The sequence below is a fragment of the Trachemys scripta genome, chromosome 2, assembly GCF_013100865.1.
Source record: "Trachemys scripta elegans isolate TJP31775 chromosome 2, CAS_Tse_1.0, whole genome shotgun sequence".
NCBI lineage: Eukaryota > Metazoa > Chordata > Testudines > Emydidae > Trachemys > Trachemys scripta.
In genome coordinates, this window is record NC_048299.1 from 274,457,866 (window position 1) to 274,476,617 (window position 18,752).

At 45.9% G+C, this 18,752-nt stretch overlaps 1 protein-coding gene across 1 annotated transcript in view; it reads right to left on the reverse strand.

Moving 5' to 3' along the window:
* The window catches only part of PTP4A3 (protein tyrosine phosphatase 4A3), a 175,615-nt gene extending 157,160 nt beyond the window's left edge, over positions 1 to 18,455 (reverse strand). The window contains exon 1 of the mRNA XM_034763693.1: positions 18,317 to 18,455. The gene's annotated coding sequence lies outside the window, so the exon portion shown is untranslated. The remainder of the gene's footprint in view (positions 1 to 18,316) is intronic.
* Positions 18,456 to 18,752: the final 297 nt, after the last annotated feature.

The following is an 18,752-nucleotide window of genomic DNA, read 5'->3' on the forward strand; positions in this document are numbered from 1 at the left end:
TAGAGTTAACTCTGCAGTGAAGACAAGCCCCAAGATATAAACTTAAAAAAACCCTCACAATCCCACCACTGTGATTAGCCACTTGGTAATTCTCTACACAGACTGCCCTACTGAATGATCAGTTAGATGGTGCCATTGTATGCAAGTGGATATACAGAAGTTCTACCAGCACTACTAGCTTGAGAATGAAGTCTATTAGTCAGGTTGAGAGATTCCTTTGCTGCCACTACCCCCAATCAAATCCCTGAAACCTGCAATTTAGAGGAATAAGAAACTGTCTTGTTTACTGAGCACTGTATTTAACAATAATCTAAAATCAGTTTTCTATTCGATAATCACTCTTTAAGTGCATGCACAGATTTTCCCTTGTTCCTGTAAAACCCCTGCTGGCTTTGCTCCAGTTTTACTCTCTTCTTTTCTGTAGGCGAACATGGCCTCTTTTCTTTTGCATTGACTCCAGTCAATGTTTCTGTAACACCTTGGCCCAGCGCCCCTCTGCACAGTCCCCAGCCGCTGGGTCCCACATGCTTCCACAACAAGTGGGTCTGAGTTGAGCTGTCTCTGTTTCTAGCTCTGGGTCTACAGGGCCACACTCCCAGGCTCAGACTGACTCTCCCACCTTGTGGCATGGGACTCCACATTCCAGCTGCCCTAGACCTTGAAACAACGGCCTCAGACCTCCCAATCCCTCCTCCCCTCCCCGACAAGTTTTCTGCCCAAACTGCAGGCGCTCTGGGCTTCTGGGTTATCTCCTTCTGGACAATATGGCAAGAAGCAAGAAACAGGCTTGGGAAAAGACCTCATTTGCCACAGTCACTTCAGTCTTGAAAGCACTCGAGAATAACAGATCTTTGCGAGATTAAAGTCTCATGACACACCTTAGTCTGCTCTCACCCAATCTGAGAGCCTGGGGTTTGTCAGCGTTTCAGGTTGGGCAGAGTCCCTTCTGCATAGCCTGCTTCCAAGCAGCAATGGTCACCTTCCCGACCCTCTCCCCCGCATCAACTCAGAGCAGCATCCCACTCAAAAAGTCTGTTCCACTGGAAAGCCCCAGCCCCGCCCACAGTCAGGCTCACCACATATATGGAAGAACACAAGAAACAGCCATATAGGGTCAGACCAATGATCCACCTAGCCCAGTATCCCGTCTTCTGACAGGGACCCGCACCAGATGCTTCACAGGGAATGAACAGAACAGGGCAATTAAAAGTCCCTGTGGTGAGAAACTTCCAGGTGAACTGGACGGCTCTCTCCTGGGAATCCCCTCATCCAGCTCCAACTTCTGGTGGTCAGAGATTTAGGGAGCCCCAGAGCATGGGAGTTGCATCCCTGACCATCTTAGCTAATGGCCACGAATGGATCGATCCTCTGTGAATTTGTCTAATTATTTTTTTAATCCAGTTACACTTTTGGCCTTCACAACGTCCCCTGGCAACAAGCATGTTGTGTGAAGAAGTACTTAAACCTGCTGCCTATTAATTTCATTGGATGACCCCTGGTTCTTGCACTACGTGAAGGGGTAAATAACACCTCCCTATTCAGATTCTCCATGCCATTCATGGTTTTACAGAAAATCCGTTGTTTGATAGGCGTGAGTAAGTGGTTGAGAGACACTTTCTTGGGCAGGCACTGTCTTCAGTGCAATAAAATAAGCGGCCTACGGAAAGTTTAAACATGCTCAGCACATATTACAAAAATGAAGAAGGTCCTAATACAAAAGGAGTTCACAATTTGAAACATGCATGCCACAGTCATGGTTTCCTTCCCTCTAACCCCACATTGTGTTCTAGCCTTCCTTCTCCATATTGTCCTCTTGATTGCTCCCAAATACTTCACTTCCCTAAGGGCTTGTCTACATATGGAATTGTTCCCGATTAACATCATATGTGGACACTTGCTCTGGAATAAGAGTCCACACATGGAGTTATCCAGGAACAGCCACAGTGCTTTAAATTCACACCCTACCTTAGGCCTTGGCTACACTGGCAATTCACAGCGCTGCACTTGCTGCGCTCAGGGGTGTGAAAAAACACAAAAAGCACAGCGAGTGTAGCGCTGTAAAGCGCCAGTGTAATCAGCGCCTGCAGCGCTGCAAGCTACTCCCCTCGGAGAGGTGGAGTACTTGCAGCGCTGCGAGAGAGCTCGCGGCAGCGCTGTGAATCTGCGAGTGTAGCCAAGGCCTAAATCTACATTAATTTTCAAGTGTAAACAAGTCCTAATCTATTGAGCCTTCTTCACACACGCCCGCCCTTGTACACATCCACACCTCCTAGTCACACACTTCAATGAGGGTTAATTAGCACAGTAAGCAACGCAATTGCTTCCAGAGTGTGAACACAAACAGACCCCTCTGAATTCTGCCCCACCAGCAAGATCTGCCCCGGCCAAGCCTACGCACCGGACTTAGTATTTGATTTCAAGTGTCTATTTTTCAGCAGTGTCTAGACCTGATCCTGTGTCAGGGTGATATACAGCACAATGCCATTACTTGAGTATATTAACCAGATAATTAACAGCCAGACAAAACTTACACTCTCCAGGATTACACCCAACACAGAATTCCTCCACTCCCCCTCCTTCAGCTGAGGCAGGTGCTGAGATTCCTATATAGATGCTGTTCAGCAGCTCTTGTCTCTCCTAGCAACCTCTGGCTCACTGGTATCTGAAAAGTTTGAGGCCTTTCTTGCCACCCCTCTCTAGATCTTGGAAGGGATTAAAAACCACTCAGTATTTGCCACCCATTCCAGAGCCACTAGGGTGCTGTGGAGATGGGAGAGCTTCCATTGTTCTCTGCATCCCGAAGTCTCTTTTAGATTGTGATCCTTTGTGAAAAGCTCCACTCCCCGCTCTGGAATTTCCCAGACACCAGCAACACGAAACTGACCCAGATGCTGGCAGGAGTCTCAGAAGGGGCACTGACCTCTGAAAAGACTGCCAGGTTGCAGCAGAGAAGAAACTGGCCAGAGATATGAGCATCAGCAGCGGCACTGAAGCCATCTCCTGGCAGATTCAGAAAGCACTGCATTGGTTTACACACCAGTCACGTTTTGAAGTCTATCATCACAGCCATTAGAGATGAACATTATTCACATGTTTTTAGTGAGTTCTTAGATTCCCAGGAGAGAGCCATCAAGTTCAGCTGAAAGTTTCTCACCACAGGGAAGTGGATTTTTTCTCAAGATTCAATGATTCATTGCCAAAAAGTTTGCTCACCTGTTTGACACAGTTAGCTGCTAGTCTCTCATCTAGTCTAGTAGAGGCTGGATCCAAACAGATGTGTTTAAGATTTTACATTTTTTCATTGTGGAGCCATTTTATAAACACGCATGAGCTGCAGAAAGCTGTAATAGCACCGTATGGAAGATCTTAGAAGAACTGCTATTCTTGGCTTATTCCCAGGAAGTGGAAATGACTAGAACCACCACCCCGGACTGAATGGTTGAAAAACAATCTGCAAAAGCACTCAAAACTCCATTCACTTGAGAAGTAACTCCTAGATGCCCACAACAGCCATGCTAAGAGCAGCATTGGAGATATACCTATCTCATAGAACTGGAAGGGACCCTGAAAGATCATTGAGTCCAGCCCCCTGCCTTCAGTAGCAGGACCAAGTACTGATTTTTGCCCCAGATCCCTTAGTGGCCCCCTCAAGGATTGAACTCACAACCCTGGGTTTAGCAGGCCAATGCTCAAACCACTGAGCTATCCCTCCCCCCTTACATAAGCACATAAGATGGCTATACTGGGTCAGACCAATGGCCCATCTAGCCCAGTATCACATCTTGAGATAGTGGCTAGTGTCAGATGCTTCAGAGGGAATGAACAGAACAGAGCAATTATCAAGTGATCCATCCCCTGTTGTCCAATCCCAGTTTCTGGCAGTCAGAGGTTTAGGGACATTCAGATCATGGAGTTGCATCCCTGAGCATCTTGTCTAATAGTCATTGATAGACCCATCCTCCATGAAAGTATCTAGTTCTTTTTTGAAAGCAATTATACTTTTTGGACTTCACGTCTCTTGGCAATGAGTTCCACAGGCTGACTGTGCCTGCTGTGAAATACTCCATTTTGTTTGTTTTAAACCTGCTGGCTATTAATTTAATTGGATGATACCTCGTTCTTGTGTTATGAGAAGGAGTAAATGACACTTCCTTAGTCCCTTTCTCCACCCCATTCATGATTTTATAGACCCCTACCGTATCCTTCGTCATCTCTTTTCTAAGCTGAACAGTCCAAGGGTAGTTCTACACTTCAAATGCTGCATTGGCACAGCTGTGCCATTGTAGCACTTTAATGAGGACGCTCTAAGCTGATGGAAGAGAGCGTCTCCCGTCAGTTCAGTTAAAAAGCCGTCCCGCTGACATAACGCTGTCTACACCAGCACAGAAGTCAGTATAACTATGGTCACTCAAAGGTGCGGATTATTCACATCCCTGAGCAACGTAGTTATACCGAAGTAATTCTGTACCTTAGGGTACGGCTTCACTTACCGGAGGGTCCGGCGGCAGGCAATCGATGTTCTGGGATCGATTTATCGCGTCTGGTTAAGACGCGATAAATCGATCCCGGAAGTGCTCGCCGTCGACGCCGGTACTCCAGCTCGCCAAGAGGAGTACGCGGCATCGACGGGGGAGCCTTCCTGCCGCATCTGGACCCGCGGTAAGTTCGGACTAAGGTACTTCGAATTCAGCTACTTTATTAACATAGCTGAATTTGCGTACCTTAGTCCGAAGTGGGGGCTTAGTGGGGACCAGGCCATAGACAAAGGCCCAGTCTTTTTAACCACTCCTCATATGGAAGCAGTTCCTACCCCTAATCATTTTTGTTGCCCTTCTCTGTACCTTTTCCAATTCCAAGGTATCTTTTTTGACATGGGATGACCAGATCTGCCCACAGTATTCAAGCTGTGTGGTTACCATGAATTTATATATCCCTTTCCTATATATTTATCTATCCCTTTCCTAATGGCTCTTAACATTCTATTTGGGGTTTTTTTGACTGACGCTGCATATTGAGAGGATGTTTTCAGAGAACTATCCACAGTGACTCCAAGATCTCTTTCTTGAGTGGTAACAGCTAATTTAACCCAGCTTAGTGAGATCCAGTCCACGAAAGCTTATGCTCTAATAAATTTGTTAGTCTCTAAGGTGCCACAAGTACTCCTGTTCTTTTTTTTGTAATTCTTTGCAGTTTTTAGGATTTAACTATTCTGAGTAATTTTATATCATCTGCAAACTTTGCCTCTTAACTGTTTACCCTTTTTTCCAGATCACCTATGGATATGTTGAACCACACAGGTCCCAATACAGATCCTTAGGGGACCCAACTATTTACCACTTTCCATTGTGAAAGCTGCCCATTTATTCCTACCCTTTGTTTCCTATCTTTTGAGCAATAACTGATCCACGAGAGGACCTCAGACTCATAGACTTTAAGGCCAGAAGGGACCATCGTGACCTCCTGCACACTGCAGGCGACAGAAACTCACCCACCTCCTCGTGTAATAAACCCCCAACCTCTGGCTGAGTTACTGACATCCTCAAATCATGATTTAAAGACTTCAAATTACAGAGACGCCACCATTTATTCTGGTTTAAATCTGCAAGTGGCCCATGCCGCAGAGAAAGCGAAAAACCCCCAGGGTCTCTGCCAATCTGACCCGGGGGGGAGATTCCTTCCCAACCCCAAATATGGCAATCAGCTGAACCCTGAACATGCCAGCAAGACCTGCCAGCCAGACACCTGGGAAAGAATTCTCTGTAGTAACTCAGAGCCCTCCCCATCTAGTGCATCATCTCCGGCCATTCCGAATTTTTGCTACTAGCAGTCGCAGATCGGCTATGTGCCATTGTAGGCAATGTCATCATACCACGCCCTCCATAAACTTATCAAGCTCAGTTTTGAAGCCAGTTAGGTTTTTTGCCCCCATTGCTCCACTTTGAAAGATGTTCCGGAACTTCACTCCTCTGATGGTTAGAAACCTTTGTCTAATTTCAAGCCTAAACTTGTTGATGGCCAGTTTACATCCATTTGTTCTTATGTCCACATTGGCACTTTACTTAAATACCTCCTCTCCCTCCCTGGTACTTATCCCTGTGATGTACTTATAGAGAGCAATCATATCTCCCCTCAACCTTCTTTTGGTTAGGCTAAACAAGCCAAGCTCATTGAGTCTCCTCTCATAAGGTAGGTTTTCCATTCCTCTGATCAGCCTAGTAGCCCTTCTCTGCATCTGTTCCAGTTTGAATTCATCCTTCTTAAACATGGGAGACCAGAACTGCACACAGTGTTCCAGATAAGGTCTCACCAGTGCCTTGTATAATGGCAATAACACTTCCCTATCTCTACAGGAAATACCTCACCTGATGCATCCTAGGATCGTATTAGCCTTTTTCATGGCCTCATCACATTGGCAGCTCATAGTCATCCTATAATTGACCAATACACCCAAGTTTTTCTCCTCCTCTGTCGCTTCCAACTGATACATCCCCAGCTAATGGCAAAAAAATTTGTTTATAGTCTCTAAGTGCATGACCTTGCAATTTGCACTACTAAATTTCATCCCATTTCTATTACTCCAGTTTTCAAGGTCCTCCGTATCTCCTTGTATGATATTCCGGTCCTCCTTCATATTGGTAATAACTCCCAACTTTGTGTCATCTGCAAATTTTATTAGCAGTCTCCTACTTTTTATGCCATCTTTGGTGTGAGATCTTCTCAAAGGCTTTCTGAAAGTCCAAGTACATTATATCCATTGTTGACACCTTCAGTGAATTCTAATAGATTGGTGAGGTATGATTTCTCTTTGCAAAAGCTGTGTTGACTCTTCCTCAATATACTGTGTTCATCTATGTGTCTGGTAATTCTGTTCTTTACTATAGTTTCAACCAATCTGCCTGATACTAAAGTTAGGTTTACCAGCCTGTAATTGCCATGATCACCTCTGGAGCCTTTTTTTTTTTTTTTAATCTACATTACATTAGCTATCCTCCTGTCATCTGGTACAGAGGCTGATTTAAGTGACAGGTTACATACTACAGTTAGTAGTTCTGTAAATTCACATTTGAGTTCCTTCAGAACTCTTGGGAGAATACTATATGGTCCTGCTGACTTATTACAGTTTAACAATTTATCAATTTCTTTCAAAACCTCCTCTTATTGACACCTCACTCTGGGACAGTTCTTCAGATTTGTCACATAAGAATGGCTCTGGTGTGGGAATCTCCCTCACACCCTCTGTAATGAAGACTGATGCCAAGAATTCATTTAGATTCTCCACAATGGCCTTGTCTTCCTTGAACGTTCCTTTAGCACCTCGATCGTCCAGTGGCCCTACTCATTGTTTGTCAGGCTTCCTCTTCTGATGTACTTAATTTTTTTGCCATTGGTTTTTGTGTCTTTTGCTAGTTGCTCTTCAGATTCTTTTTTTCACATGCCTTATTACACTTGACTTGCCAGAGTTTATGTTCCTTTCTATTCTTCTCAGGAGGATTTGACTTCCAATTTTTAAAACATGCCTTTTTGCCTCTAATTGCCTCTTTTACTCTGCTATTTAGCCATGGTGGCTTTTTTTTTTTTTTTTTTTTAATCCTTGTTTTTATTTTTTTTATTCGGAGTGTACATTTAGTCTAGCCTCTATTATAGTGTTTTTAAATAATCTCCATGCAGTTTGCAGGCATTTCACTGTTGATTGTTCCGTTTAATTTCCGTTTAGCCAGCCTCCTCATTTTTCTGACCAAGGGCCTATTGTTCCAGCCCTACTCAGCACTTCATCTTCCTTGTCCCAGCAGTTCCAGGGGAATAACAGCTTTAGACTCTGCCAGACTCTAGAACTGAGTGCAGCAGGGTTCCGTGTTCCAGTGTGGGGCAGAAGATGAGCATGTTCACAGGGCAAGGAAGGACAATGTGCTCTGACACTACTCAGATCCTTCAGCTAGTTAAGATCACCACTGTCTTTCTGAGGACAGTAAGAGCTCACTGGCCCTCTCCCCCTGAGGTTTGCAAACTGCTGCTGTTGCAGCTATTTTTAGGGAAAGAGGTAAGAAGGAGAATTCAACAAGGGGAGCGGAACAGAGCATAGAGGAAGCAGCAGCAAAAGGAAGGGGAAGGAAAAAAAAAAAAAAGAAATGCCACCCACTTTGTCCTCCACAGAGCTGGTTGGGAAAGAAACTGACAACAGAAAGCATAGGGCTTGTCTACAGGAACCACAGACTACAGTAAGCTGGGGTGTGAATTTACCCTACACTAGCTTGCTGTGGTGTAACTGCATGTACCCTGCTAATGCGTGTTAACAGTTCGTTAATGCACTGTGAGCTAGTCCCCTTCCAAAAAGAGGATCAGAGCAAAGCATTCAACAGGCTGTTAATGCATGTCAGCAAGGTGCACAGGGAGAATTAGACAGCTGCAGGCTAGCCCGGGGTTGCTGTAGTCTAATTGTTGATGTAGGCAAATCCTTAAAAAGAGAGGTGCATTCTAAACTCTAGTGAAGACAAAGCAGTTTGCAGTTTTCACACAAGTTAGCAAGTCCAAGGTAAACCCTAGGGTCTTCATAGTCTAACACGATCTGGTAATTACGAAATTGCCTTGCTTTCACTCAGATTTGACTTAAGAACACACAACCTTAAGGTGTTAGAACATGGTTAAACAAGAGGCATCTGACTTAAAGCCCAATTTTTAACCATGGTTCCCCTGCACTCAATTTTTTTTTTAAACGTATTAACTTATAATGAGCTCTGTAGTCAAACTTCATTACTGCTATTATTGATTTCTTTTCTGCTGGAAGCAACCTAGAAATTTTTAACTACTAGAACATACAACAATAAAGAATTTTTTGCTTACGCTGTATAAGAATTACTTAAACAATGAGTGTTTCTTGGGAGCTGTTACATTACCTAATTAACAGCCATGTGCCAGGGACATTTTTAAACGTTGTGGAAGTAACAAAATCTCACTAAGTAATTAAATTGAATTTATTGAGTTTGCTGGGGTGAAGCGGGGAGAACCTTCTTTAGCAGTCCTTGCTCAGGTATGGGCCCAATTATCTTCTCAGTGGATGGCTGATTAATCAGAGGGCTGTTACCTTTTCTCAAAGCACCAGCTGGTTCCTAGATCTGCATTTACTCATGCTTCCTCTCAGGTGTAATTAATTCTACATAAGAACATAAGAAAGGCCGTACCGGGTCAGACCTTTGGTCCATCTAGCCCAGTATCCTGTCTACCGACAGTGGCCAATGCCAGGTGCCCCAGAGGGAGTGAACCTAACAGGCAATGATCAAGTGATCTCTCTCCTGCCATCAATCTCCATCCTCTGACAGACAGAGGCTAGGGACACCATTCCTTACCCGTCCTGGCTAATAGCCATTAATGGACTTAACCACCATGAATTTATCCAGTTCTCTTTTAAACTCTGTTCTAGTCCTAGCCTTCACAACCTTCTCAGGTAAGGAGTTCCACAAGTTGACTGCGCACTGCGTGAAGAAGAACTTCCTTGTATTTGTTTTAAACCTGCTGCCTATTAATTTCATTTGATGACCCCTAGTTCTTGTATTATGGGAATAAGTAAATAACTTTTCCTTATCCACTTTCTCCACATCACTCATGATTTTATATACCTCTATCATATCCCCCCTTAGTCTCCTCTTTTCCAAGCTGAAGAGTCCTAGCCTCTTTAATCTCTCCTCATATGGGACCCGTTCCAAACCCCTAATCATTTTAGTTGCCCTTTTCTGAACCTTTTCTAGTGCCAGTATATCTTTTTTGAGATGAGACCACCACATCTGTATGCAGTATTTGAGATGAGGGCGTACCATCGATTTATATAAGGGCAATAATATATTCTCAGTCTTATTCTCTATCCCCTTTTTAATGATTCCTAACATCCTGTTTGCTTTTTTGACCGCCTCTGCACACTGCGTGGACATTTTCAGAGAACTATCCACGAGGACTCCAAGATCTTTTTCCTGACTTGTTGTAGCTAAATTAGCCCCCATCATATTGTATGTATAGTTGGGGTTATTTTTTCCAATGTGCATTACTTTACATTTATCCACATTAAATTTCATTTGCCATTTTGTTGCCCAGTCACTTAGTTTTGTGAGATCTTTTTGAAGTTCTTCACAGTCTGCTTTGGACTTAACTATCTTGAGCAGTTTAGTATCATCTGCAAACTTTGCCACCTCACTGTTTATCCCTTTCTCCAGATCATTTATGAACAAGTTGAATAGGATCGGTCCGAGGACTGTCCCTTGGGGAACACCACTAGTTACCCCTCTCCATTCTGAGAATTTACCATTTATTCCTACCCTTTGTTCCCTGTCTTTTAACCAGTTCTCAATCCATGAAAGGACCTTCCCTTTTATCCCATGGCAGCTTATTTTTTCTATAGCAGAAGGTAACATGGGGCATCACCAATAGGTGGCATTGCCTAGAATAAAAAGAAGAAATATGCACATGTAACTGAAGTTGCCGGGAGCTGTGTATACACTGCCCTAAACGTGACTGGTTAGATGGTAAAGATTTCTTTCTTTTCTTTTTTTTTTTTTGCATTGTCTTCAGGAGAGTAACATGGCTTAGTCTCGTTTCTAAGAGCTGTCTCCCGTTGCATGACTTGTATTTAAATATATAACCGTAACTCTGTGTGCAGATAGGTATTCTACACTTGGGACCCAAACCACCTCCCACTGAAGTAAATGGAGGCCTTTCCTTTGGCTTCACTTAGCACTGAATCTGACCCCTAATGGCCTTCTTTTATTTGAGGGTACATCTTCACAGAGTTCACGTGAGTTATCTACATTTAAATTTAATCCTAACCTGAGTGAGAGCAGCCACATTGTGAAAAAGCTTTCAAGTTGCTATGTCCACACTTCTCTGCACTCACTCATGCGTGGCACTAAGATTTCTGGGGGCATACACCAGGGTTCTTTGTAATGCAGTAAGTTGAGCTGCTCTAGGAATTCTCTCTCACCCAGTGAATAGATCAGTCCACTTTGAGTGCGGACAGGACTTGAGTCAGGGCAGTGGTCCCCAAACTGTGAGGTGTTCCCCGACGGAGACACAGAGGAACGTTGGGGGGGGGGGCGTGTGGTATGTCCCACAGGGGACAGGGAGGGAGCGCCCCCAAGCCCTGCTCTGCCCCCCAGCCACAGCTCCACTCCACCCTCTGCCCAGCTCTGCCCTCATTCCCTCTTCGGCCCCAGGCCAGCTCCGCCTCTAGCCTCTCCCCCCATCCCCAGTTCCGCCTTCAGCCCCAGCTCTGCTGTGGAGGAAGCCTAGGCTGTGCGGTAATGGAGGAGGAGCATGGATCGATTCCATTACTGGTGGAGAGGACACGAAAAATTTGGGCACCACTGAGTTAGGGGCTGTTCTCAAATTATAACTCAAGTTCCTCAACTTTTGGAACCCAGGCACAGTAGGTGCCCCCAGCAGGGGCACCCCTAGCCCTGCCCCTCCCACACATACCCTAGATTTCACGGGGGAGGAGGGTCTGATTTCACAGTCCATGATACATTTTTCATGGCTGTGAATTTGGTAGGGCCCTACTTATACTTAGGGTTTGTCTACACTAGCAATTTACAGCGCTGCAGCTTTCTCGCTCAGGGGTGTGAAAAAAACACCCCTCTGAGCGCAGCAAGTTTCAGCGCTGTAGAGCACCAGTGTAGACAGGGCACCAGCGCTGGGAGCTACACCTCTTGTGGAGGTGGGTGTTTTTAGAGAGCTGGGAGAGCTCTCTCCCGGCGCTGCACCGCGACCACACGAGGCAGCGCTTTAGCACTGCCAGTGTAGACTAGCCGTTAGATTGTAATCTCTTTGGGGAAGGGACGGTCTTCTTGTTCTACATTTGTTCAGTGCCTAGCTCAATGGGGTCCCAGACTCTAGGGTAATACAAAGAATAATAGTGAAGACAAGCCCTGTGAGAAAGAGAATCCACTCACGTATGCTAGCATTTAAACAGTCACAACAAGGCTCTGAAGATCACACCTCACAAACATGAACAGGGTGGCAGTGGGACGAGTTCACAGCTTTGCTGTTGAGCTGATTTAGCTGGAGCCTTTTTTTATTTTTTTGTTTTGCAAGACTGGGTTAACAGAACAGCAGCAGCACACCTGGGAAAGCAGTGGAGGAGGGCAGCAGCAACCGAACAAAGCAGACTTCAGTTCCTGTCTACACACAAAGTTGGACCGGTTTAACTAAAAGTATTTTTTTAAGTCACACACATACATCCAGCTCCATTCTGTGTGGATACTCGATCTGAATTTTGGTAAGGGACCCCTTTAAACTAAGTCAATATAAACAAGGTTTACATTCTTGAATGTCCACACAGAGGTTGCACCAGTTTAACTAAATCACTTTAAAATGGTGTGGCTTTGTACAAGGATCAACACTTGCATCATTGGGATGACTGTGCTGTGTGCGTTCTAATGAAACATTTACACACTCCTTCCCGCAAGCTACGCTAGCAGCAGCAGCAGTCACCCCAGAGATCCTGCATCCTTGGAAGCAAAGGAGGTAGACCTTCATTGGGAATTGTTCAAAGATGCCAGGTGCCCAGGCCCACAAGTGATTTTTCAATCATCTCTCTTTACGAGTGTTTAAATTTCCCCCTCCAATGCTACCAAGGGCCAACTCCTCAACAAGTGCTACTCTGGAGGTTTTTTTTGATCACCTGTTTCAGTTACTGATGAGTAAAGGGTCTTGAAATGCTGTGTTTCACCCACACACTGTTGCTAGTAAAATATCTAACGGGACTTTCCCTCTAACTTTCAAAAAAAAAATTATTATATATATCCCTCTCTCTTCTATGCTGAGACCAAGAATAAGAAATTTCAGTTGGTCCCAACTGAGAATTTCACAAAATAATAAGCATGTGAAAACAAATAAAGTTTTAACTTTGCAGGCACAGAGTAAAGCTAGGGAAAGACACCTATGTTTGAAGCCAAGTGATTAAGCACCTATTAGCCTGCAGTTGTGCTCCAGAATTTAAAATTTTATTTCTAATGACACTTCTAATCCTTATGGTTGAGAAGCAAACCTACCAAATTTAGCTTGATGCAGCCCTGCCTTCCTGAATTGCCAGCAGACCGCCTCAAACAGTAGCTCAGAAGAGAGTGAATTACCACATTCCTCTCCATTGCTTAACACTGGAACACAATGACAATTTTGATGTACTGCTAGGTGCTGCCAAGAATTGCTAAAGTGGAGAACAGGCAAATACACCTGTATTAAGCATTTGTGAAACACGAGCTAGAGTCCCAAATCCGTAAAATCTCCCAGTTCTGAGTTTAATTCCAACTGTTGTAGAATATAGCACAAACATGACACAAATCAGGGTGCCTTTAAATCCAGTCTGGTGCAAAGTAGGGGATCTTATGAAACGAGTTGGTTAGATACACAAGGTATCAACTTCCATTGACTTGTGGTTTGTTTCTTTCCATGGCCATCAGTAACTCCACGTGCATCCCTATAGGGCTATACTAGCCACTACAATTAGGGCTTCTGCTGGCACAGCTATGTCAGTCAGGGATAGGCTCACACCCCTCACCGTCACAGCTGTGCTGGCAAACATCCGTAGTGTGGACAGAGCCTAAGGCTCGTATTCTTGCTGAACAAGTTTACCAAGAAGGATGCGCACACAAAAAAAATCCATTCATTCGGCTTAAATCTCAGTTCCTCTGAGTGGGCAGATAAAGTTATAATTGAATTCGTTAGAAGCTGGCAGTAACATAAAACCCAAGATTTAGACTAATTGCTGGGATTAGTAATACTGGTTGTATAAGATGTACACCACACACATTTTGGAATAAGACACCAGCATCCAGAGCTAGTGTCTCAAAAGGGTCTGTCTGGCTGAATATTGGTATTTTTTAATCTAAGCCCCAAAATGACGGTCACATGAAGAAGGGGTTGTTTTTTATTAACAATATCACACTAATGCCTAGAGCGGGGGTGGCCAACCTGTGGCTCCAGAGCCCCATGCGGCCCTTCAGAAGTTAATATGCGGCTCCTTGTACAGGGACTCCAGGGCTGGAGCTACAGGCACCAACTTTCCAATGTGCCGGGGTTGCTCACTGCTCAACCCCTGGCTCTGCCACAGGTCCTGCCCCCTACTCCACCCCTTTCTGCCTCCTCCCCTGAGCCTGCCGTGTCCTCGCTCCTCCCCTCCCCCCTCCAGCCTCCTGCACACCACGAAACAGCTGATCAGGAGGTGCGGGGAAGGAGGTTAAGGTGCTGATCGGGGCTGCCGGTGGGTGGAAGACACTGGGAGCAGGGGAGCTGCTGACATATTACTGTGGCTCTTCGGCAATGTACATCGGTAAATTCTGTCTCCTTCTCAGGCTCAGGTTGGCCACCCCTGGCCTAGAGGGCTCAAATGAGATCACTGCCCCATGAGCCCTATTGTGCAAGACACTACACGTGTGCATGCACATTCCGCAAGACACAGTCACTGCCCCCAAAGCACTGAGAACAGAACTCAGGACTCCTGATTTCAGCCCAGAACCCATCCACTGACTAGACCTGGGGTAGGCAACCTATGGCACGCGTGCCAAAGGCGGCACATGAGCTGATTTTCAGTGGCACACTCACTGCCCGGGTCCTGGCCACCCGTCCGGGGGGCTCTGTATTTTAATTTAATTTTAAATGATGCTTCTTAAACATTTTAAAAACCTTATTTACTTTACATACAACAGTAGTTTAGTTATATATTATAAACTTCTAGAAAGAGACCTTCTAAAAACGTTAAAATGTATTACTGGCATGCAAAACCTTACATTAGAGTGAATAAATGACGACTCGGCACACCGCTTCTGAAAGGTTGCCGACCCCTGGACTAGACCATAGCCCTCTGCCATTTTCCAGATTCAGATCATCCAATACAAATAGTCTGCAATAATTTGAGTTAAATACATAGCCTGAGAGGGAAACTGAAAGCTTGTTTACACATACAGCGAAGCACTTTTACCGACAGGAGAGCTTCTCCCGCTGGTGTAGTTAATCCATCTCTGCGAGAGGCAGTAGCTATGTTGACAGCAGAAGCTCTCCTGGATTTTTCCCACCCCTCAGCGATGTAGCTATACCAATGTAAGTTTGAAGTGTATACCTGGCCAAAGAACTATTATGAGTCTAACCATTTAAACACACATTTTCATAATTTTAATTGGGTGGCAACTGAGAGATGCTGGGGACTTTCACCAACCTAGTTTTTATTTACTTAAAGCTGAAACACATGGCAAGGAAAAAGGCAATCAAATATACTCAAGTATCTAGAACCATGCCTGTTCTGTGTGGCCACTACCACTTTTGCCATGCAGCACCTATTACTTCCGCTGCTTCAGATCTCAGAGTCCTCATGCACATTGCAACAAATGTATACCACCACATATACACACATAAGAACATGAGAACAGACATATTAGGTCAGACCATCTAGCCCAGTATCCTATCTTCCAACAGTGGCCAATGTCAGATGTTTCAAAGGGAATGAACAGAACAGGGCAATTATTGAGTAATCCATCCGCTGTTGTCCAGTCCCAGCATCTGGCAATTAGAGGCTTAGGGACAATCCAGAGCACGGAATTGCATCCTTGACCATCTTGGCTAATAGCCATTGATGGGCCTTTCCTCCCTGAACTTATCTTATTCTTTTTTTTAAACTCAGTTATACTTTTAGCCTTCACAACATCCCCTAGCAACAACTTCTACAGGTTGACTGTGCGTTGTATGAAGAATTACTTCCTTTTGTTTGTTTTAAACCTGCTGCCTATTAATTTCGTCAGGGGATCGCTGGTTCTTGTGTTACCTGAACAGGTAAATAACATTCCTTAGTCACTTTCTCCAGTCCATTCGTGATTTTACAGACCTCAATATCCCCCCTTAGTCGTCTCTTTTTTAAGAAACATGGTCCCAACCTTTTTAATCTCTCCTCATATGGAAGCTGTTCCACACCCCTAATAATTTTTGTTGCCCTTCTCTGAACGTTTTCCCATTCTTTTTTGAGATGGAGCGACCAGAACTGCAGAGCGTTCAAGGTGTGGGCATAGCATGGATATATATAGCGGCATGATGATATTTTCTGTCTTTTTATCTAGACACCAGACACCACTGTACAAATAAGCGATGGCCACATTAACACCACCCTATACCGAAAACCCACCGACCGCTACGCCTACCTTCATGCCTCCAGCTTCCACCCCGGTCACACCACACGATCCATCGTCTACAGCCAAGCACTGAGGTACAATCGCATCTGCTCCAACCCCTCAGACAGAGACCAACACCTACAAGATCTTCACCAAGCATTCTCACAACTACGATACCCACACAAGGAAATAAAGAAACAAATCAACAGAGCCAGACATGTACCCAGAAGCCTCCTGCTACAAGACAGGCCCAAAAAAGAAACCAACAGAACTCCACTGGCCATCACCTACAGTCCTCAGCTTAAACCTCTCCAATGCATCATCAGTGATCTACAACCCATCCTGGACAATGATCCCTCACTTTCACAGACCTTGGGAGGCAGACCAGTCCTCGCCCACAGACAACCTGCCAACCTTAAGCATATTCTCACCAGCAACCATGCACCGCACCATAACAACTCTAACTCAGGAACCAACCCATGCAACAAACCTCGATGCCAACTCTGCCCACATATCTACACCAGCAACACCATCACAGGACCTAACCAGATCAGCTACAACATCACCGGCTCATTCACCTGCACGTCCTCCAATGTTATATATGCCATCATATGCCAGCAATGCCCTTCTGCTATGTACATTGGCCAAACTGGACAGTCACTACGCAAGAGGATAAATGGACACAAGTCAGATATCAGGAATGGTAATATACAAAAACCTGTAGAACACTTCAACCTCCCTGGCCACACAATAGCAGATGTAAAGGTAACCATCTTACAGCAAAAAAAACTTCAGGACCAGACTCCAAAGAGAAACTGCTGAGCTCCAGTTCATTTGCAAATTTGACACCATCAGATCAGGATTAAACAAAGACTGTGAATGGCTATCCAACTACAGAAGCAGTTTCTCCTCCCTTGGTGTTCACACCTCAACTGCTAGCAGAGCACCTCACCCTCCCTGATTGAACTAACCTCGTTATCTCTATACTGATTTATACCTGCCTCTGAAGATTTCCATTACTTGCATCTGAAGAAGTGAGGTTCTTACCCATGAAAGCTTATGCTCCCAATACTTCTGTTAGTCTTAAAGGTGCCACAGGACCCTCAGTTACTTTTTACAGATTCAGACTAACTCGGCTACCCCTCTGATACTTGTCTTTTTATCTCTCTCTTTCCTAATGGTTCCTAATGTTCTGTTAGCTTTTTTTGCCTACCACTGTGCATTGAGTTGATGTGTTTAGAGAACTACCTATGATGACTTCAAGATCTTTTTCTTGAGTGGTAACAGCTAATTTAGACCCCATCATTTTGTATGTATAGTTTTCCAATGTGCATTAATTCGCACTTATCAGCACTGAATTTAATCTGCCATTTTGTTGCCCAGTTTTGTGAGATCCTTTTGTAACTCTTTGCAGTCAGCTTTGGACTTAACTATCTTGAGTAATTTCATATTGTCTGCAAACTTTGCCACCTCCCTGTTTACTCCTTTTTCCAGATCATCTATGAATACGCTGAAGAGCAGTAGTCCCAGTACAGATCCCTGGACTGCTCTGTGATTTACCTCTCCCCATTCTGAACACGGACCATTTATTTCTATGCTTTGTTTGTTGAAAGTGTCGCTAGGCATCATAGTTTGTATGGCTGTACCCCCACTGACTTTCTCCAAGTGCACGATGCTCTTCTCCCAACCAAATATTGGCACATCCTACCCAGGGGACTTAACCCCGTCAGCACCCTCCTCCAGACTGTAAGGCACAATCTCTACCACCTAAGGATGCACTAAGAAGAAGGAGCATTCGGCCAGCTCCAGGACATCATATACGGGGGGCATCCCCATCTGCAGGAGCTGCACCCAGCTCCAGAGTGCCCCACTCCAGAGCATCCTGTGCATGCCACCCTCCAGGGCAGCCCGGAAGCGGGGAGTGTGTGGGAGGGGGCAGACTCATCCCCAGCGCCCTCCACCCTGGGCGCTCAGCGACCCGCACGCACGGGGGCGGGCTCAGCCCCAGGGCAAGGGAGATGCCCCCCCCCAAACTCCCAGCGTGCCCCACACACGGGGTCCTCCCGAGCCGGGGGAAGTCATGGTCTCCCCCCCCCCCCCCCCTCCCCTTTTTTCAGCTGGGGCTGGAGCTGGCACCGCCCCGCCCCGGGCTGCCCCCGCCGCGCCTCGTCCCGCACACTCACCTGCCTGCCGCGCACTGACCCCTCCCCCTCGGCAAGGGCGCAGCAGTAGCAGCCGCTCGTGCACTCCCGCCGCCGGCCGTCGCGCGCCGCACGCGCTGGCTCTGAGCTCCCCCGGGGCCGGCGCGCACCCGCGCACGAGACACCACCCCTCCACTGCTCCGTCGCGCGCCCCTCGGCGCGCTCGCTCGCACGCACGCAGGCACGCTCATCGCCCCGCCCCGCCCCCTTCCCTGCCGCTCGGAGGCGCTTGGTCAAGGGCTTGCCCCCGCCCTTTTACAAATGGTGTCACGTGTGTGCCGGCAGAGCCAATGGGAGGTGTCAGAAGGGCTGTGATGCTCTAAGGGGACTGAGGGGGAGAAGAAGGGGGGGAGGCGACTGGGGAAGTTAGAGGGGACAAAGGGGAGGGGCCAGGGGGAGGGGTAAGAGATAGGAGGGG